Raw genomic sequence first — 23,339 nt, 5'->3', positions numbered from 1 at the left:
AGTACCTTACCTTTATTAATAAAGATTTCCTTTTATATTCGTAATATCCAGATTGCAATTTTAGTTTCTTACTTGTTCTTTGTTTGCATGCAGGAAAGACCCTCATGGAGGTTGATCGTGTTCCAGCACGGTCAATAACCTCTCAGAGTTGGTTTAGCGATTACTAAGACGCGACGTCGTCACACGTTCGTAGTGGATCGTTAAAGTCTACTCCACCAAAAACAATAACCACCATCTCATCGAAAGAAGGGACATCTTTGCGTCTATCAATAATGATATGCTACAGGAAAAACATGGAAATCACTTTATGGGAGATACCGCTGGAAGGGAAAGTATCAAGAGGCCTTCTGGCTAGTGCTGCCTAAACCTCTTCGCTACCAAGGTTGCACTTGACGATGTTAAACTTGCACAACAGATATGTCGCGTTTATGAGAAGCCACTTCTCTATGCAGGTGCAGTGGAAAATGATGATTACAAGGGAGTTCTTGCAGCTCAACACCATCTTCATACGGGCATAGGCAGATGCTGCACTCATGTATTGACAAGTATAAATGTTGATCGGGACATATTATAATGACAGTTTGGTGTTTGGCAGATTTGAGTGGGCCAGGGTGTGCCCACGTTAAGTTGCTCGATGGGGTTTCCAATATTTTCCTAGTGTCTGTAGCATGTGTATGGTCTACGGTGGCACCGTTCTGGCGTGTGTGGGCTGTGTGTCCCCTTTTGTACTGTTTATCATTACCATTCTAGTACTTAATTGCATAGCCTCCTCTAACTGAAAAAACTACCATGTTAGTTATAGCTCTGGGCAGATTAAGGGCCATTGGATGGATATATTCATGCAAGCCTAAAAAAACTGTTAACTTGGAACCCAAGTTGTTGCCTATAATATGATGAGTAAATTAATCATGAAAATATTTCCACAATACTAGCAATAACCATATTGACATTGACATTAAAAAGTAATAGCCATTATGTAATGACTGGAGGGAATACAGGATCAGTTTACTGAAAATATCCTAAAATCCTTGTGACAAACTTATTTCTGAAAGGCATTTCTAGTATGTTATGATGTGACCATGGATCATGAGTAAATTAGGATGAGAATAGCAATAAGATTGATAAATTATATTAAAAAAAATCTATTCAAGAACTTACAGCATCCTCAGCTAAAAGAATGTGCTCAATGGGAGGGTCGGTGCCACACTCTGTCATTACTCCACAAACAGGTGCTGCAATCCCAGCAACCTGCTTGTCTACATCACCCATTGTCCGAAACATGTATTTGGACAGGCTATTAATATCCTCCTCGGATGCTTCTTCCTGCTTAAGGTGACACAAGCCATAGTTTCAGTACCAAAGAGGTGGTCACTTTCCTTGCATCTTTGTAAAATGGAATACCCAGTGAAATCACCGCCCACCCCCTCCTCCCCCCCTCATTTAGCATGGATCATTTATAAATAGTAGTAAACCATTATAATTGTAGCATGGAACGAATAAAGCTATTAGAAAAGAATTGAAAACATCAGTTCATATGTAACATATTATATTAAAATTGGCTAGTGCTTCTGTTTACCCAAAGGATAAGTACCACACGTGTGGCACGAAGTAACACCGCCCTGACATTTTTTACACTAAAGTTGCCATCCGAAAAAAAACCTAAAAAAATTGAAACTTGCCATCCAAACAGAAAGTTGCCAAGCTTCACAACTAAAGTTGCCATCCTCTTCTTGTCACTAAACTTGGCATCAAAAAACGTCAGGGCGGGATTGCTTCGTGCCACACGTGTGGCACTTATCAGGGTCCTCTATTTAAGGTTTGTTATAACGCCATGCGACAAGGTATTGCTTCCTTATGAATTACAAACACAATAAATCAACCATAGGCAAAGAAAACAGATGACAGTCAATATACTGTAATTAAGGTACTCCCTCCGGTCCTTTTTAGTTCGCATATAAGATTTGACTGAAGTCAAGCCTCATAAAGTTAACCAACTTTATAGAAAAAAGTATCAACATTCACAATCTGAAATCAATATCAATAGATGTGTCATGACTTAAAGTATCATATTGTATAACTTTAGCATGGCAGATGTTGATATTTTTTCATATAAATACGATCAAACTTTGTGAAGTTTGACTTTAGAGAATTCTAATATGCAGAGTAAAAAGGACCGGAGGGAGTATGTCTAAGTGTCTGGCTATCTATATTATCCAAACAGAGCATTAGCCACTGTATTTGGCAGAAACTAACAGATCTAGAAGACGAAGCACTCACACCCAGATCTTAATTACAACTCTCTCAAAGGATATATTTATAGAACCACAGGAACTAGCATACCTGATCAGTTATAGCATACAAGATGGCAATAATGCAAGGTAGGCAGCAACAGACAGCAATGCCAATCAAACAAGCAAGGGCAACACAGAATACCACAAAGAAAACATCAAATGCCAAAAACACAATTGAGAGCCTGCAACAAAAAAGCTATGTTAGAAAACAAGCACAAATGTTAAGAAGCATGGCATCATTCAGATGCCAAGACTACTTGAGACATACCAGTAAAGTAGAGGAGCATCTTGTGAAAAAGCATGACCACCTGCAGATACCCAATAGAATCCAATGATCCACCATATGAAGGAAAACATCGTGTTTCCAGACTCCAAGTGCTTGACAGTACTGGACAAAGTAATCTAGCTCATAAGCTATGCGTAGAATGGTAAAATAATTAAGCATTAAAGTAACTAGCTCATAGTGCAGAATTATAGAAAATAAACAAATGTTTATCTAAAGAACATGGAAACAAACAATACAGGTAAAATGAATACAATGACGGTAACAATTAAATGATACACATTTTAGCATTGGACATGTTTCAAAGAATCCATTCACATGGTTCAACCATAATTCCATATTTAACAATCTCAAACAACCAACTCAGGAAGGAGGCTAAAAAATCCTATCTACATTTGTGCAATCCATCATGGATGATACTTCGATCAATAATCTATTTTAGTGATCAGATTGCAACCAAGTGCTAATCACAAGCAACTGAACCTTGACAAATGGAATAGAAGAGTGAGCACATATTCATCATCTAACATAGGGATCACGTTCGAAATGGTCCTGAAAATGATAAGGATTGGCAGACAAGTGAACTGGTCACTGAAACTACGCCCACGGCAAAAAACTACACTAGTAAGCCATTTTTCTGGTTCCGTTTTACATGCCACCTTTTCTACCATAAATGACCCTCAAGATAACCCCGCTATTTCCGATGATTTAAACTATGCACCAAAACTAGTCTTTGCCCTCATCCCATGGGTAGTTTGCTAACCAAAGAACAAGCCATGCAAATTCAATATTGCAAAACCTTATCAAAGAATGAATAGCTGGACATCTAGTCGACCACCCTATAATACCTTCAAGCCATTCAATTGACATTTCACCTATACCTCATCCATGACCAACAATTCATTGGAAGATGGACAAATATCAATGGACGCGCACAAAAGCACTAATGTGTTTGGCTTGTGGGAATTAGAGATGAAGAATGGGAGTTGAGGGGTAAGAGGGCAAAAGATCCACTACTTGTTTAGAGGGAAGGGGAGTTTAACTGGGAAGGAGAATGGGAGTTGAGGGTGCCAACTCCCACCGATTTGTTTCCATGGGGGAACCCCGTTAATTCATGGGGAGGTCTTCATCCTGAACTAATTCTCATCATACCAAACAAGGGAATGTGAGTAAAATTGTACTTCCCACGCCTAATACCTCGACGAACTCCCTTGTGCAAACTACCATTCCCCTTCCCAAAGGTTACCAAACAGGCTCACTACTAAAACCTGCAAAAATAGGCTTTGCTTGATGTTGACTAGTCTGCTCTCTTATATTTCTTAAAAGAAATCAAAATAAGTATAATTTCCAAGAATATTACACGGAATGTGCCTACTAGGCCACATAAAGCACTGAGAGCAGACAGAACAATCTAAAGCTGGAGATAAAAAAAGAACGCCGATAAGTGCCACACGTGTGGGTGTTAGGGGGTCTGCCCACTCATTTTGTGTGATGTATAAGAGGAACAGCCCACACACCTACGTGTGGGCAAAAACAAGTAATTCCCACACACCTCTTTTTTCCCTCCCGATCCCTCTCACACGCGTGCGTGTGGGCGAAATAGATAACGCCCACATGCCCCGTACGTCAGGCCTCGTACCTCGTGGTCCCGCACGTCCCGCGTGACAGTCACCGCACGCCCATAATGGCCATGGTCCAGACCCTCGTCCATGTTCGTTTAACTGCAGTTGCCATGTCGCTGAACTACAGTTGCCATGTCGGACAACTACGGTTGCCATGGTTGCTCAACTGAAGTTGCCATCTCATGTCAAAAGTTCCAGATGTCATTTTTGGGAAACTGCGGCTGTTGCCATGTATGGTCTGGTTTACTATAGTTGCCATGATTTGAAAACGTTAGGGGTTTGCCACCTACTAACACTATGCAGTTGCCATGTATGGTCTGGTTTTACTACAGTTGCCATGATTTGAAAACCTTAGGAGTTGCCACCTACTAACACTAGGCAGTTGCCGTGTAGCGCTACAAAAAGACATGGCAAAACAACATCTTTGGGTAAAAAAGAGAGAGTTGTCATCTTCTTACAAGCACACACTAGGGCAGTTGTCGTGTACCCTGCAAAATACATGGCAACTAACATGTTCGGGTAAAAAAAGAGTTGCCACCTGCTTATAAAGCACATTAGGGCAGTTGCCATGTACACTGCAAAACACATGGCGAGTGGAAACTTGGGTGTGGGAGATGAGACAGGTGTGTGGGCAAGATGGCAAATGCCCACACACCAGCCCTTGTGCGTGAGTGGAAAGTGGTGTCAGGACTCCGATTCCAAGTCACATCGATCTAGCATGTAACGCCTCATATCGCTTTGCGGCCTCACGCACGGTATTCCCACAGTTGTCGCCTTACTATGGCCCGGGACCGTTTGTGTCTTTTGGCTCACGTATATGATAGTGTCGCTAGCATCCATATGACAGAGAACCCGGGCCGACATGGCTAGTCGTGAACCCAAAGCGGCACCAACCTATGGGGACAGGCATACATGTATCACATCGAGCATGTCGGTCAGCAGCGTGTGAATCCGGGCTGTAGCAGGCTAGGAAGGACTCCGGATGTCACCGCGTGACATTTCCCCGAAGGGACAGACACAGGAACAAAGTGAAACACATGCCGGCCAGTCAAGTGTCCTGAGCAGTAGTGCTGGGCTAGCAGGACTCCGGTGAACCGGGCTGTAGCGGACTACTATGTCTCATGGAAGCACAAGACTACAGTTCCCCATAAGAGAGGCTACCGAGGACAAACAACTAGGTTGTCGGATCCCACACATACAAAGCATTTCAATCATACACACAATATGATCGATATGTGTAAATACAACATGGCATCACAACATAACTCTACGACTCAAGTATTTATTCATTAGGCTCCGAAGAGCGAGATATTACAAACATGGGTCTCATGACCCAACATTCAGAGCATACAAGTCAAAACACATGCGGAAGCTTAACATGTTTGAGTACAGACATCTACAAATGGAAAAGGCTGAGAAGCCTAACTGTCTAAAAGACCCTCCCAAGGTACAAGATCGTAGCTGAGGTAACGAGCTAAACGTCGAAGTCCAAGCGGAACTACTAGCGGGACTGAAGTCTCTCTGCAAAACATAAAATAAGCAAACGTGAGTACAAATGTACCTAGCAAAACATACATCAGAACTAACTACATATGCATCGATATCAACAAAGGGGGTGGTGGATTTTAACTGCAGCAGGCCAGCTTTGACTCGGTGGCTATCCTGAACTACGACTGCAAGTAACTCTTTGAGGTGGCGCACACGAGTCCACAAATTCACCATACCAATACACCACTATGGATCCGCTCCCGTCTCCCTGTGAGAACGCCATCCATAGCACTCACACTTATCTTGCGCATTTTAGAGTATCCACTTTTGCTTGTCTATGAACTATGCAAGGGGTCCATTTTTCCATATCTGAGGAATCCGGCTATTCGAATAGATAATGATAACCCTGCAGGGGTGTACTTCTTCACACACGCTCTCGCCACTTATCGCCCTGTACACGTCATGTACCTCGGCAACCTTCAAGCGGAAGCCGGGCGAGGGAGTCGGCCACGACCTAACTAACCAACAAGTCTCTAGTCCAGGTTTATCGCCTATTCGGGTTCCATCCGCAAGGAGATCCGGCCGGGGTGTCGCTCACGGCCACAAACGATGTGTGTAGGGTTCCCAAGCCCACCATCCGGGTACCACTTGGTACACCGTGCCACTGTGCCTAGTCTGTCCCAAGCCCACCTGTACCGGGTGCCACTTGGTAGACTACTAACACTACCTACAAACACTAGAAACTAGTTGCAACTCCTGGACAGAGATCAAGTTGATTAATAAGCCGAGAGGGGCCGAGTTACCGGAACCCAATGTGTGGTAGTAAATGCTTAGTTCCTGAGAACGGCTGCAATGAGACAACCCACCAGGTACTCCTACATGGCCTCTCACCGCTACCTTTACCAAATCGTGTTCACACACTTAGCTCTCAATGGTAGGACATGTTCACCACGTTCTAATTCATTCCGGATGAATCAGACCGGACTCAACTCTAAGCAGTAGCAGGCATGACAACAAGCATGAATGAGTAGGCACATCAGGGCTCAAAAAACTCCTACTTATGCTAGTGGGTTTCATCTATTTACTATGGCAATGACAGGTCATGCAGAGGAAAGGGGTTCAGCTACTGCAGCATGTAATAGTTGAAATGTTGTTGTCCTAATGCAGTAAAAGAGAGCAGGAGCGAGGGAGTGGGATTATATCGGGATGAACAAGGGGGTTTTCTTGCCAGGCACTTCTGAAGATAGTAGCTCTTCATCGGTGTCATCAAACTCATCGTCGGAACATACGTCTACTGAGGGGGAACAACCACCGATTAGCAAAGAAGGAACACAATCAATGCAATGCACATTCACATGAATGACATGTCATGTTAAGGTACTGAATTCACCTAATGCAATATCTAGCCAAGTTAATTGAAGTGGAGCTCAAACAAGATCAAATTCCAACTCCAAATGTTATTTCATAAATTGCCCTAATCATCATTTGTCCTATTCAGTGAGGTTAACTTGTTCAAACATGCATGAAAATGCCATATTCAGATTCTTTGGATTTTTCTGATCATGTTTCATATATAATTTGTTTAATTTGGAGTTATGATTGTATTACTATGAATTTTAGAAGTTTTGGCTATTTTCTGAAATTTCCTGGATTATTTTAAAACCAGAAAATCAATACTGCACCAGCATGACATCATGCTGACGTCAGCAGGTCAACAGAGCTGACCGGGGTCAAACTGGCGTGTGGGGTCCTCATGTCACTAACATAGGGGTTAACCGGGTCTAATCCCGCGTTGACTGGGGTTTGACTCGCCGTGGGGCCTGCTGTCAGTGGCTGTGGGGCGTCTAGCTGGCAGGGATTAGCACTAATGATAGTGCTACGTCGGCTCGCCGGAGTTTGGCCGGCGACGACCATTTCGCGCGGCGGAGGGCGTCGGGTTTGAGCTACGGTCGACAGTTTCGAGCGCGGTTTGTGGCTATGGGTTGCTGGCGCACGCGCGCATCTAAAGGAGGCAGCGGGAGTTGCCGGGTGCAGGGTAGCGGCAGCGGCGACGGGTGGAGCGGCAGCCGGAGTTCGGCAGGGTGCGGGGACGCGGCTGCGGTACACTGGGAAAGGAACTGGCGGTGGTTTTGGCTTCCTGTGGAGCTGATGAGCATGGTGACGCGCGCGGATGCGGGCTACGGTGGCTCAGACCATGGCGGCGCCATGGCCGGAGGCGGAGGGCTCTCGGGCTCGATGTGGACGATGACACGCAGCGCAATCGAGCAAGGGGAGAGGGGGGTTCGGTACGTGAGCTCACAGCGGAGACGTAAGGAAGGTCAGCGTACTCGGGGAAGGCCTAGGGGCGACGAGACGGCGATGGCGATCTCGGCCGGCCATGGTTGGAGATGATGTTGCGGGCGTCACTTCGGGGCTCTCCTCATCGCGTGGCTCAGCAAGGAGGGACGAGGACGAAGTAGCGGAGCTTCCTAGCGCGTTGGCGAGGCGTGGGGTGGCCGGTGGCCATGGCTATGGCGTGCGGCGACGATGGACGCGCTCGGGCGTGAGAGAGAGGGAAATCCAGGGGAAGGGATGGGGACGAGAGAGAGTGAGAGAGAGCCGGGGAGGGTTGCGTGGCGCTCGTCCACACGCGTCAGGGAGGGGCAGGCAGGCGAGCTGCTGTCGGCGTGGCGCGCTCGCGCCGTGCGTTGCTTCCCCTCTGCCTTCTGGCGAGAGGAGGACGACAACTGGCAGGGGAGGTGGGCTGCTGGGCTGCATAGTAACGGCCGGCTAGGTGGGTTGCAGGTAAGTCAGGTGAGTTTCTACTCTGTTTTATAATTCTGTTTTGTTTTCTTTTTATTTAATCATTTTGCCACTGATTCAAATTCAAAAGAATTTCAAAACAGTGACAAAACCCTTTGAATAATTTTATGTTCCTAGATGGACTTTTCCAACAGCACATAAAACATTTCAAAGTTAATTGAAAATATATCCCATATATTATGAATATAATTCCAAATTCAAATACAATAATGATTTAAATTCAGTGCCAAAATAATTCCTTAAAAATGTTCAATATTTTTGGTTTGGATACAAACCCTTGCCAAAATTATCAAACATTAATGAAGGCCATTTTGGTTTCACTGAATGCAAGCTTAAGGGTTCTTGCCCTTTTTTTATTTAAGTTTTTGAGGCTTCCACTTTCCTCAATTCAAGTTTCAGAAATTTAGACATGATGCAGGATGCTTATGAAACTAATTGCAATCAAATTCTAGGGCTGTGACAACTCACCCCCACTAAACAAGAATCTCAGCCCGAGATTCGAGACGTGAGGTAAGAAGGAAGGGGGGGTCAAAAAACTATCGCAGTCTTCTCGATCCAACTGCCCTTCCCGAGGATGTTGATTCATTTGCATCATCTTGATCTTAACGTCTTTGCTTTCGGGATCTTCATCCAGCATGATGACGCCAGAAAGAAATTCTACAGGAATCGATCTCCTCGAGGATCGAGCACTCAAGATCAACTCATGGAGTGAGATATAAAACATCTCTTGAGCAGAGACACGAAACACGCATCAGGGGTGATGGAAAGAAGCGGATGATAAAGGTTCAAATTTGGTAGGCAACAATTCCATGCTTAAGATGATGGTGCATGGTTTGAAAGTAGCAAGGAGATAATTGCCATGATACCATAACGGGACATCTTAAAGAAGGTGACTCACAGAAATATTACCTTAACTGGCAAAAAGAATTACTTTTGATTCAGAGATCATTGAAACCCTTCTCACCAGCCTGAGGCAATCACAAATGATCGCGTGAAGGAGCTTGAAGAAATGGCATACTCATACTAGAATGGATGATGTGGACTACCTTGTTGAAGACAACACAATGGATGATTTCTTCTTATCATCGAAAAAGTATAGGGTCTAGGGTAAGCCCACTTTTGAGGATGATCCTAAATTAAAAATTACCGAGAAGGCAGACCATAGTAAAATGGCACAAAGGCGGGTGCAAGCTGGGAACAAAATGCAAATGCTGGGAATGATTCTAGTAACTGGAGAAAAACTCAAAGTGATTCCACTTTTGAGTAATTATAGAATAACTGAAGAAACTAAGATCACAAGAACCCCCAAGGAACAACTCCTAGAATAAGTTGCACTAAATCCTCATGGAGAAGATGGTTAAATAACTCAATCAAGTTACTACAATGATAGACCTTCCGGCTAGGTGGGTCGGCCAGAACATCAGCCTTGTCGGGGCCTACATCAAAGATCTTGGAAAAATTCCAACCATCATATCTGCCCGAGATTCAGATCTGGTTGGTAACACGATATCCCAGACTCATCAAGTCTAGAAAGACAATGAAAGTTTGCAACACAAATTGACGAGATGACATTGCGAGATTCTCAGGAAATGGACTATGGTAGTAATCTCCAAAACATGAGCTGGTTCTGTTAAACACACGTGAACACGCTGTCCCAGACAAGCATGACCACATGGTGGTCTTACAATGAAACACTACCGAGTCCTTGTTGGGAACCATCATCAAGGATATCGAAGTCCTGTGCACTTAAATTAGACTTCTTTACCTAGAACAAGTCAATCAGTGGCTTGGTGGGCTACGGAATTCATATGGAGTGGAGGTAATTAATCTACCAAACCATAGTATACCTTACACATGCATGACTGACTTGGGACGATTCCAAAGGAAGCAAAACTAACTCTCTCAAATTCACAGCGGCAACTTGCATCGAATGTACATGAATGAGAGGAAGTCACTTCTTTCATCCAAACATATGCTTCATGAACGGAACATGAAGGCATTGTTTACAAAGTTTCCAACACTAGCTTGATGTTTAACACGAATCATGGGGGAGACAAGATGCTGCTGATGGGCCCAATAGCAACTCATCGGAATTTCCATATCACTGGACTTCCACCATCATGTGAACACGGTGATAGCATTGGTCAGACCAAAAGATGTAATAGTGTATGCTCGAGGGATGAACAATGAGTAAGACAACATTATGAACATCGTTGGTTTTGATTTGACTTGAGGATAGCCCATACTCAAGTCAAAGTTTTGACAAGACAGATAGATCCAACAACTGATCATGAGGACCAATCGATGAAGATATCATCTTTCTTCAACACACACACAACACACAAGGATAGCCCTTTGGAGATGAACTAAGCAGGACAAGCTTTCATCTTCCAACTCTCCAAGTTGTTCTCTAGCTCAACCAACTAGCTCAAGGATATCCTACACAGGTTCTTGGAGAAGGGTGGCTTATAAGAAAACCAACTTGATCACGAACTCAACATAGCGGTCAGGTGACAACCTGGCAACACTTCCGAGAAGACATTCAGAAAATCATGAACCACCGATATGTTATTAAGCTCGGGAACAATCCTGCTTCTCAAGGCAAGATGACATGATCATAAGAGCAAGGGATTCAATCCTAACACAAAGAACGAAGAGTGCACCGGAAATAAGGACTAGGTGGCACGATCAATCTTAGGATGATGATTCAATAACCAACTCGCTAAGAATGAGAGTATTGTCCATTAACTACCAAGCAACGGAGTTGCTAGGAGTATTGATTTCGCACATCACAGTACACTTGTCGGCACTCCGGTTACAATAACACGGAACCGAGGAATGAACAATGATGGCAAGAAGTATTACTGCGTCAAGAATTCATAAGAGGTGGTGCAATTCTCATGACACTCCTGACATAAAGATGGTAACACTCCAAGGTAGAGCAAAGCAAAAGCTGGATTGGCATTTTGATCTACGAAATACAATTGTTTTGACCCAATCCTAGGTATGGATGAGGTTCTGGAGTTTGTTTCTCCTAGTCATTCTGGAATAGGATGGCTTGACGGACCACAAGAATAATAAGCATCGATAACACGGATGCACAATTACTCTTGATCAACAATTAACAGACGAAGGTCAGATAACAGCTAAAGAGGGACAACTCAAAGGAACATATATCTTTCTGAGTTGTAGATGCATAGACTAGCATGTCGAACGAGTTCAACATAATTCTTCCGGATAACCCATGCAGAAGGGTAGAACTGGCAGAGTCACAATATAGAAACGAGAACTCATCAAGAGCTCTGGTCGTCATCTTTGGTTCAAGAACTTCTGCCATATTGGTTCATGGTACTGGAAGAATGATGTACCACGAACCTCGAGGTCTATCACAAGGTTTACTAATGTCCTAAGGAACTAGCAAACACTATCAACATGAAGCAAGTAGGGTGAGTCTCGTGTTCAAAACCCAGGAATAGAATGCCTACTAACTAAATGGCATCACGGGATGCTTTCAAGAATATCGGCCAGAATCATCACACTGGAAACGCAAAACATGGTTCGATTAGTAGGTGGCACTCTAAGACATCTAGGGTCATAATAATAATTCCAACATATATGTTGAGCCAATAGAATACCTCAACTTACAATTAGTATGATTAACCTGGCCTAGAGGAACATCGAAAACCAGAGGGAAAGGATTTTGCAAATGCATCAGATTGTTTGGAAACCTGGGATGACTCGGACAGCATAACGGCTGTAAATGCTCAAAAAGTTTTGAGACATCCTGCAAATTTGTGGCATAACCACTCAGAAGCACAATATCAAGGTTCCGAGACCAACTATGAACACACGGAAGTAGTAGGAACTGAACTGAGGCTTAAATCCATCAATCCTATAAGTCTCTATCATAGTAACTCGTCATCCTGATAGATAGATGAGCAGGCCTAGTTCTTAATCCCCGTAGAAGAGAAGAGGTTGACTCAGATCAGAAGGCCATGGGGTATAAGAAGTAAAAAGAGCCTTACGTTCCCTTCCACAATCAATTCCCTTATATAACTAAAGCATTTCTAGACTCAACTTCGACCAGTTTGGCTTGGTAATCCTACAGGCAGTCAGGCTCTGATAGGAAAGTTGTCAGGACTCCGATTCCAAGTCACATCGATCTAGCATGTAACACCTCATATCGCTTTGCGGCCTCACGCACGGTATTCCCACGGTTGTCGCCTTACTATGGCCCGGGACCATTTGCGTATTTTGGCTCACGTATATGATAGTGTCGCTAGCATCCATATGATAGAGAACCCGGGCCGACATGGCTAGTCGTGAACCCAAAGCGGCACCAACCTATGGGGACAGGCATACATGTATCACATCGAGCATGTCGGTCAGCAGCGTGTGAATCCGGGCTGTAGCAGGCTAGGCAGGACTCCGGATGTCACCGCGTGACATTTCCCCGAAGGGACAGACACAGGAACGAAGTGAAACACATGCCGGCCAGTCAAGCGTCCTGAGCAGTAGTGCTGGGCTAGCAGGACTCTGGTGAACCGGGCTGTAGCGGACTACTATGGCTCATGGAAGCACAAGACTACATTTCCCCATAAGAGAGGCTACCGAGGATAAACAACTAGGTTGTCGGATCCCACACATAACAAGCATTTCAATCATACACACAATATGCTCGATATGTGTAAATACAGCATGGCATCACAACATAACTCTACGACTCATTAGGCTCCGAAGAGCGAGATATTACAAACATGGGTCTCATGACCCAACATTCAGAGCATACAAGTCAAAATACATGCGGAAGCTTAACATGTCTGAGTACAGACATCTACAAATGAAAAAGGCTGAGAAGCCTGACTGTCTACAAGACCCTCCCAAGGTACAAGATCGTAGCTGAGGTAACGAGCTAAACGTCGAAGTCCAAGCGGAACTACTAGCGGGACTGAAGTCTCTCTGCAAAACATAAAATAAGCAAACGTGAGTACAAATGTACCTAGCAAAACATACATCAGAACTAACTACATATGCATCGATATCAACAAAGGGGGTGGTGGATTTTAACTGCAGCAGGCCAGCTTTGACTCGGTGGCTATCCTGAACTACGACTGCAAGTAACTCTTTGAGGTGGCGCACACGAGTCCACAAATTCACCATACCAATACACCACTATGGATCCGCTCCCGTCTCCCTGTGAGAACGCCATCCATAGCACTCACACTTATCTTGCGCATTTTAGAGTATCCACTTTTGCTTGTCTATGAACTATGCAAGGGGTCCATTTTTCCATATCTGAGGAATCCGGCTATTCGAATAGATAATGATAACCCTGCAGGGGTGTACTTCTTCACACACGCTCTCGCCGCTTATCGCCCTGTACACGTCATGTACCTCGGCAACCTTCAAGCGGAAGCCGGGCGAGGGAGTCGGCCACGACCTAACTAACCAACAAGTCTCTAGTCCAGGTTTATCGCCTATTCGGGTTCCATCCGCAAGGAGATCCGGCCGGGGTGTCGCTCACGGCCACAAACGATGTGTGCAGGGTTCCCAAGCCCACCATCCGGGTACCACTTGGTACACCGTGCCACTGTGCCTAGTCTGTCCCAAGCCCACCTGTACCGGGTGCCACTTGGTAGACTACTAACACTACCTACAAACACCAGAAACTAGTTGCAACTCCTGGACAGAGATCAAGTTGATTAATAAGCCGAGAGGGCCCGAGTTACCGGAACCCAATGTGTGGTAGTAAATGCTCAGTTCCTGAGAACGGCTGCAATGAGACAACCCACCAGGTACTCCAACATGGCCTCTCACCGCTACCTTTACCAAATCGTGTTCACACACTTAGCTCTCAATGGTAGGACATGTTCACCACGTTCCAATTCATTCCGGATGAATCAGACCGGACTCAACTCTAAGCAGTAGCAGGCATGACAACAAGCATGAATGAGTAGGCACATCAGGGCTCAAAAAACTCCTACTTATGCTAGTGGGTTTCATCTATTTACTATGGCAATGACAGGTCATGCAGAGGAAAGGGGTTCAGCTACCGCAGCATGTAACAGTTGAAACGTTGTTGTCCTAATGCAGTAAAAGAGAGCAGGAGCGAGAGAGTGGGATTATATCGGGATGAACAAGGGGTTTTTGCTTGCCTGGCACTTCTAAAGATAGTAGCTCTTCATCGGTGTCATCCAACTCATCGTCGGAACATACGTCTACTGAGGGGGAACAACCACCGACTAGCAAAGAAGGAACACAATCAATGCAATGCACATTCACATGAATGACATGTCATGTTAAGGTACTGAATTCACCTAATGCAATATCTAGCCAAGGTAATTGAAGTGGAGCTCAAACAAGATCAAATTCCAACTCCAAATGTTATTTCATAAATTGCCCTAATCATCATTTGTCCTATTCAGTGAGGTTAACTTGTTCAAACATGCATGAAAATGCCATATTCAGATTCTTTGGATTTTTCTGATCATTTTTCATATATAATTTGTTTAATTTGGAGTTACGGTTGAATTACTATGAATTTTAGAAGTTTTGGCTATTTTCTGAAATTTCCTGGATTATTTTAAAACCAGAAAATCAATACTGCGCCAGCATGACATCATGCCGACGTCAGCAGGTCAACAGAGCTGACCGGGGTCAAACCTGGCGTGTGGGGTCCACATGTCACTAACACAGGGGTTAACCGGATCTAATCCCGCGTTGACTAGGGTTTGACTCGCCGCGGGGCCTGCTGTCAGTGGCTGTGGGGCGTCTCGCTGGCAGGGATTAGCAAATGATAGTGCCACGTCGGCTCGCCGGAGTTTGGCCGGCGGCGACCATTTCGTGCGGCGGAGGGCGTCGGGTTTGAGCTACGGTCGACGGGTTTGAGCGCGGTTTGCGGCTATGGGTTGCTGGCGCACACGCGCATCTAAAGGAGGCAGCGGGAGTTGCCGGGTGCAGCGTAGCGGCGGCGGTGACGGGCGGAGCGGCGGCCGGAGTTCGGCCGGGTGCGGGGACGCGGCTGCGGTGCACTGGGAAAGGAACTGGCGGTGGTTTTGGCTTCCTGCGGAGCTGATGAGCGTGGTGACGCGCGCGGATGCGGGCTACAGTGGCTCAGACCACGGCGGCGCCATGGCCGGAGGCGGAGGGCTCTCGGGCTCGATGGGGACGACGACTACGCGGCGCAATCGAGCAAGGGGAGAGGGGGGTTCGGTACGTGAGCTCACAGCAGAGATGTAGGGAAGGTCAGCGTGCTCGGGGAAGGCCTAGGGGCGACGAGACGGTGGCGGCGATCTCGGCCGGCCGTGGTTGGAGATGATGTTGCGGGCGTCGCTTCGGGGCTCTCCTCGTCACGTGGCTCAGCAAGGAGGGACGAGGACGAAGTAGCGGAGCTTCCTAGCGCGTTGGCGAGGCATGGGCTGGCCGGTGGCCGTGGCTATGGCGTGCGGCGATGATGGACGCACTCGGTCGTGAGAGAGAGGGAAATCCAGGGGAAGGGATGGGGACGAGAGAGAGTGAGAGAGAGCCGGGGAGGGTCGCGTGGCGCTCGTCCACACGCGTCGGGGAGGGGCAGGCAGGCAAGCTGCTGGCGGCGTGGCGCGCTCGCGCCGTGCGTTGCTTCCCCTATGCCTTCTGGCGAGAGGAGGAAGACAACTGGCAGGGGAGGTGGGCTGCTGGGCTGCACAGTAACGGCTGGCTAGGTGGGCTGCAGGTAAGTCAGGTGAGTTTCTACTCTGTTTTACAATTCTATTTTGTTTTCTTTTTATTTAATCATTTTGCCACTGATTCAAATTCAAAAGAATTTCAAAACAGTAACAAAACCCTTTGAATAATTTTATGTTGCTAGATGGACTTTTCCAACAGCACATAAAACATTTCTATGTTAATTGAAAATATATCCCATATATTATGAATATAATTCTAAATTCAAATACAATAATGATTTAAATTCAGTGTAAAAATAATTCCTTAAAAATGTTCAATATTTTTGGTTTGGATACAAACCCTTGCCAAAATTATCAAACATTAATGAAGGCCATTTTACTTTCACTGAATGCAAGCTGAAGGGTTCTTGCCTTTTTTTATTTAAGTTTTTGAGGCTTACACTTTTCTCAATTCAAGTTTCAGAAATTTAGACATGATGCAGGATGTTTATGAAACTAATTGCAATCAAATTCTAGGGCTGTGACAAATGGCGCGTGGGCGAACTGCTAAACGCCCACACACCAGCCCATCCCATGTGGTGAAACGGCTGTGTGAGCGACCGGGTGAATGACCACACACCAGCCCAATCCTACGTGGCACTAGAAACATGCCAAGATTCGTGCGCTTACAAATGGACACGGATCCACGCGTGTGGCCGAGATGCAAACGCCCACACGTGTAGGCGTTAATGTTTTCGTAAAAAATAGAGAATAAAGCTGGTGATAGTTGATGTGGCAATACTATTACTGTAACAGTAAATTAATTTATGTAGTTGATTAATTTATGTAATCAAATTCACTTAGTATTTGGAAGGAATAGAGCAAAACACGAACCTGAGCTTGAAATCCCAATCTCCCGCATCATCCTGCTGCACCCCAGCCCCACCCGCGCGGCAACGGTGCCTGTACTCGACGACGACGCATAGAACGTGAAGGAGACACTACAGCACGTAACCGGCAAGCCAGAAGCGGAGCGGGACGGCGGGGCGCTCCGTGAGGGAGGCGGCGAGAACGGCTGCTGCCACAGCGACGAAAGCGAGATTCCAGAGCACGTCCAGCACGGCGACAGGCTTGGAGTAGGCCCAGTCAGCCTGGCGCTCCTCGAGGTGCTCCGCCGCCGTCTCCCGCACTGCCATCGACGGCTCACGCATCAGGCGGCGGCTGCCCGTGCGGCGTAGGAACCGCGTTGCGCTGCGGAGGATCGGCAGCCGCCCGACGCCGTTAGCCGTCGCGAGGGATGTCGGGGAGGAGGGGGAGGAGAGGAGGGGCGAGGACGGCGAGGAGTCGCCGGAGCGACGCGGGGAGGTGGACGCCATGGCGGATGCGAACCCTAAGAGTAGTTCTATTACCCTGACAGGGTGTTTGGCAAGAAGGTGACGGTAGACATAGAGCACAGGATAACGGGAACTACGATGAAATGGCGCGCTCCGCCGGGCCTGACTAGCGTCTTTCTTCGCATGTGATTCTAGGTGGATTTAGGTCATGCTTTTACGATGGGTTGAAGCGTGTATTTGTGTGTATCACAACTTATTTTTCTTGAAAAGAGTTGTCCAATCTCGATCTTGGAATGGTTTATGTGTTTACCTGACGTCAATATCTGATCTAGGCGTAAACGCATATACGCCATATGGTCTTCACATGCTGTTCTGAGTATGGTCCATTCGTCAAAGCTACATATAGGGTTTTTATGTTTTTTACTTGATTTTTGCCAGGGTGGTGTTCCTTGGCTATATAATGAATTAATGTTCGTAGAATGACAATTTTTGGCCCCCGAGCAACATAGACTTGAAATTTTATAAAAATCAAAACCAACTTTCTTTTTGAAAAAAATGCACATATACATTGGGACGTATACTTCATGTCTGATTTACGATATCTTTTGTGCAGATCACATGAAATCATATTTCATCATGAAACTTTACAAACATCTAGTATATATTCCAATATACATGTGTAATGTTTCTAAAAAAATTGAAACTTAAAACTTGATTTTCTTCTTCTTCTTCTTCTTCTTCTTCAGTTTTTACGCACCATAGAGCAAGAGCTCCATTGGCCAGTACCTCACAGTTCTATCTTTTATTAGCCAACCTACACTTTTTTTAAACGAACCCACACTTCTCTCATAGTTACCTACAGTAATGTATAATTGCGGCACCAACTTTTTTTTTTCTTTTGAGCTGGATTGCTGGATAAAATGCAAAGGTAGCTACAGGCCAGTGAATACCCTATGCGAAGGACGTCAACACATGAACCAAGCACAGAAAATCTGCCAGCGACGCACTCACACACGCAAATAGCTGATGCCCCATCTGCCGGTGTCAAAACCGGAAGATCTCGGGTAGGGAGTCCCGAGCTGTGGATCCTAGATCGATGGGTAACAAGGGGCATAAAGACAATATTTATCTAGGTTCGGGCCCTCTCGAAGAGGTAAAACCCTACGTCATGCTTGATTGTATTGATGTGTTTGTATGACAATTACAGGGTTGATCTACTACAAGATCGGATGAACTAAACCCTAGGTGGGTATGATGATGGTTCTCCCCCTCTACGGACTAAACCATCTTGTTTATATAGACACCGGGGGTACCTAGGGTTACATATGTTGGTTACCATCGTTGGATAAACATGTTGATCACACAAGTGAGACTTCGAGGATACACCAAGTCTCCAAAGGTTTCCTTCTGGAGCACGGGGTCGTCTGCAGTCCTGTCTTCCTCCAACGAACCAAAAGTAGCCCATTAGTCCAACCCATGAGATATAGGCCGGCATCCCGAGGACCCCATACTCCCGGACACAATCAGTAGTCCCCAAACTTGCCTCCAATGCCAAGGTCCATAATCTCCATTAGCTTTGTGCCTCTTGAACTCTTCAGCTTGAGGGGCGAGTTCCTCCCATCTCCTATATCCGGTTGATGGTAGCTCAGCTACTCTCTACACTTCGGTCAGTGAAGTATTGTGGGGTTTGTCGCATCGTCTTTGTCATTCATAATTAATGACACCCCTTGATTTTCTATGCGTAGGAGGAAAACAAATGGCCCAAAATCCTATTACAGAAATGCCCCTTACGGGCCTGTGAGAGACGTCTATTTAACGGGCCGAAAAACATGAAAGTTGTTGCACTTGATCTCGAATCACCGCAAAGCTAGAGCTAAGCAAGCCTTAAACAATGGCGAGTGCCCCAAGCTCCTCTTCGCGTCCTCACGACCCCCATCAAGGCAATTGGGCTAGCTACTCTGTTTCTCAAATGAGGTTGACAAACCTCGAGACGCAGGTTTATCTACCTGCATCAGATCTCGTGTCCACCCGCCCCGGATTGATCTCTATAGATGGTGAGGCTTTTGCAGAAAACATCCCTGGCCCGCACGGGGAAGAAAGGGTATGCTTCGTGCCTTTTCTCTTATGGGGTCTAGGATTCCCCATTCATCCCTTTTTGAGGGGTTTATTAGAGTTTTATGGGATCGAACTCTACCATCTCACCCCGGGATCAATTCTACACATCTCGGGCTATGTCGCCCTTTGTGAGATGTTCCTAGGTTGTGACGCACACTTCGATTTGTGGAGGAAATTTTTATGTCTTGTCCCCCGCACCCAAGGAGGGGAAATTCATGAGGTCGGAGGAGCTGAAGTATGGCGTATTGCTGGGACTGGGTATCCGATAGGGACTACCAAGAAGGATGTCGAGGAGTCGACCTCACAGTGGTTCTACATTGAGGATGCCCCCTTATTCGATCCAACTCGAAGGGGGCTGCCCGAATTCTCTCTCGTTTCTTCGAAGAAGCGGTTTAACTGGCGGCCGAAGAGTCCTTCCCAAAAGGAAAGTGCCAAGGTATCACGCCTAGCCGCTCAAGTAAGGTGGTTGTCCCACAATGGGTTAACCATCATCGATGTAATGGTCGCAGCCATCGCCCGGTGCGTCCAACCCCTCCAACAAAGGGTGCACCCCATATGGCGTCATAATGGGGCGAATGACTCGACATGTTCCATAGAAAAGGAACCCGCCGATCAGGTGGCAATGGCAGCTGTCTTAGTCGGCCTCTTCAAGGGAGAAGAGCAAGACTTCTCCCAATTGAAGCCCAAAGAAGGCTTCTCAAACTTTAAACCCATCAAAATGGTGAGTATTTCAATACTCTATAATTCGGATGATATGTTAGTCTTTCTTACTCGGGTATCTAATCTGTCTGAGCAGAGCTGGAGGGGCTAGATCGAGATGGTGAGATGCCCTACTCCTCAATCGGAGAGCTACTCTTGTGTTGATGATCCCGAAACATCGATTGATTTTGAAGAGGGAGTCTTCCATCAGGAATGCCTCAATGGCTTTAAAGTGTCCCTTTTGGCTGATCACCCCAGGACGCTTCCTTCCTCTGTCATAAGTGAGAAAAATATTTTTTCTCGAAAAAGACGCTTACCTCATGCCACCCCTAGCACACTGACTTCTACCCCCAAGGGCCACCACACAACATGCCGAACACCAGCGAGAGCGGTACTGGCTGTGTCAGCACCGAACGGCTGCAGGGCGTTCAAATGTGTGGCGGCAGCGGTAGTTACATCAACCGTGCCCGCAACCAAGAGGTAATATGTTCACTATACTTTCGGCATTTTGTTTTTGACAGCCGCTACAAATACCCATAATTTTCTTTGCTGTGACCTGCAGGCGATGTGTATAACCACCTTTGTCCGAGGACGTTGAAGAGGTGTAGGGGGGTAATCCAAAACTGAGGCCTCCGGCTATGGTCTGCGCCAACTCGGAGGTCGCTGCCGAGGACCAACATCCAGGGGACCCCGAGGACGTCTCAGTTACCAACTCCGGAGTAAAAAATGTGATGAATCACCGACGACGGAAGGAGTCACTTCGTCATTCTGTGTTTTCTAAACATGAGTTTAACACTCTTAGTTCGGTAGACGCGTATCTTGGTGCCGCCTGAGAAGGGCTCGAGGGAGCCGCCAAACTTCTATCGACCAACCTGCAGGTACGCTATTGGTTTGATAACCAAACACATAACCTAACCCAGTAGCCCCCAAGCCTTAATTTAGCCGGGACGACTGAGTTAAGGGTCTAAATGATCTTATTCAATCCATCGGTAGATATGGTGGACTCTGATGAGGACATCAATGCCTTTGTTACACTCACATCCCCTGCTGCTATACATACCTGACCAATTCTAGAGCTCGCGCACGCCAATTGAATTACCAGGTACTTTCATTTTTTGGTGACAATTCTAATGTTCATGAGAATATGATGCTGCCTAAATTGGATACATTTGTGTTGATTACTAATGAAGGCCCTAGCATGGACGAGAGGGATGAACACCGGAGCAGGATCAAGCATGGAGAAGAAGGCACATGCGAAGGGATCCAGAATGGCATTTCTAGTGCATATTTGAGCACTTTGAAGCCTCCGTGATGACCCACAAGGACATGGACGAAATATACAAGATGCCCTTCATAACTTTCGTCCATAGCTTATTTTAGGTGCTGCGCCACCTTATTTTTCGGCCAGGCCCATGTAATTTTGAAATACTTAAGTATAGGCTGTTTTTAGAGTCCGTATGTGCGGGGAAACAATGTTAGGGTTGGTTTTAGACCCCTCCTACAAGGGCCAAGAAATTCCCCCTACTCCTTCATATATACAACCCTTAGGGCGTCGTTTAGACTTTGGGTTTTGTTTAGATTAAAAATTCACCATAGCTGCAACTTCACGTATTTCGTTTGTGTTCAGCGACCAGACCAAGACGTCACAGAACCCCACTTTCATCAATAAAGCTTTCCTCTTGCAATCACAATATCCAGCTTGCAATATCAGTTTCTTGCTTGTTCTTCATTTGCTCGCAGGAAATAGACCCTGGTGGTCAGGTTGATCATGCTCCGGCGTGGTCAATAACCCCTCGGAAGTTGGTTTAGCGATTTCTAAGGCGCGGCGTGTTCGGACGTTTGTAGTCGGATAGTCAAAGTCGACTCCCACAGAAAATGATAGCTATCTCATAAAAACATCGGGACACCTTCGCCTCTGTCAAGTGGTATCGGATTTCCAGGTTGCTTAGTGAGATTTTACAATTTTTCCTAGTTTAGATCGAGTCTGTTCTTCATATCTATAATCCACGAAAAAGCTAAAAAAATAGGGTTAGTTCATCATATCCGAACCAATCTGAGACTTTGCATAATCTTTTTAGAGTTTTGCTTTGTTGAATTTTCGGTTGCATCGTCGTGTCGAGTTGCTCGTCTTAGCGTCTAGTTCCTTTAGAGTTTCGAGTTTTGGTCACAGATTGTCACGTCGCTGATACGTCTCCAACGTATCTATAATTTTTGATTGCTCCATGCTATATTATCAACTGTTTTGGACTATATTGGGCTTTATTTTCCACTTTTATATTATTTTTGGGACTAACCTATTAACCGGAGGCCCAGCCCAGAATTGCTGTTTTTGCCTATTTCAGTGTTTCGGATAAACAGAATATCAAACAGAGTCCAAACGGAATAAAATCTTCGGGAACGTGATTTTCTCATTGAACGTGATCCAGGAGACTTGGACCCTGCTCCAAGGATCAAAAGAGGCCGTCACGAGGGTGGGGGGCGCCCCCCTAGGGCGCGCCCCTGCCTCATGGGCCCCTCGTTGCTCCTCCGGCATACTTCTTCCTCCTATATATACACACGTACCCCCAAATGATCAGAAGAGGAGCCAAAAACCTAATTCCACCGCCGCAACTTTCTGTATCCACGAGATCCCATCTTGGGGCCTGTTCCGGAGCTCCGCCGGAAGAGGGCCGTCATCACGGAGGGCTTCTACATCATCCTAGCCCCTCTGATGAAGTGTGAGTAGTTTACCTCAGACCTTCGGGTCCATAGTTAGTAGCTAGATGGCTTCTTCTCTCTCTTTGAATCTCAATACAAAGTTCTCCCCCTCTCTTGTGGAGATCTATTCGATGTAATCTTCTCTATGAATAATATTTGAATCTTCTCTGAATTCTTTTATGTATGATTGGTTATCTTTGCAAGTCTCTTCAAATTATCCGTTTGGTTTGGACAACTAGATTGGTAGTTCTTGCCATGGGAGAAGTGCTTAGCTTTGGGTTCAATCTTGCGGTGTCCTTACCCAGTGACAGAAGGGGAATCAAGGCGCGTATTGTATCGTTGCCATTGAGGATAAGAAGATGGGG

General features: G+C 45.9%; 1 pseudogene; it reads right to left on the bottom strand.

The window, feature by feature from the left end:
* Positions 1-361: 361 nt before the first annotated feature.
* LOC125541241 (E3 ubiquitin-protein ligase At1g12760-like) lies at positions 362-17,505 on the bottom strand (annotated as a pseudogene).
* Between the last annotated feature and the right edge of the window lie 5,834 nt (positions 17,506-23,339).

Source organism: Triticum urartu, chromosome 2A, assembly GCF_056163025.1.
Source record: "Triticum urartu cultivar PI428250 chromosome 2A, HENAU_Tu73, whole genome shotgun sequence".
Classification (NCBI taxonomy): Eukaryota; Viridiplantae; Streptophyta; class Magnoliopsida; order Poales; family Poaceae; genus Triticum; species Triticum urartu.
Note: the sequence above shows the minus strand (reverse complement) of the source record. Positions and strands in the feature narration are given on the sequence as shown.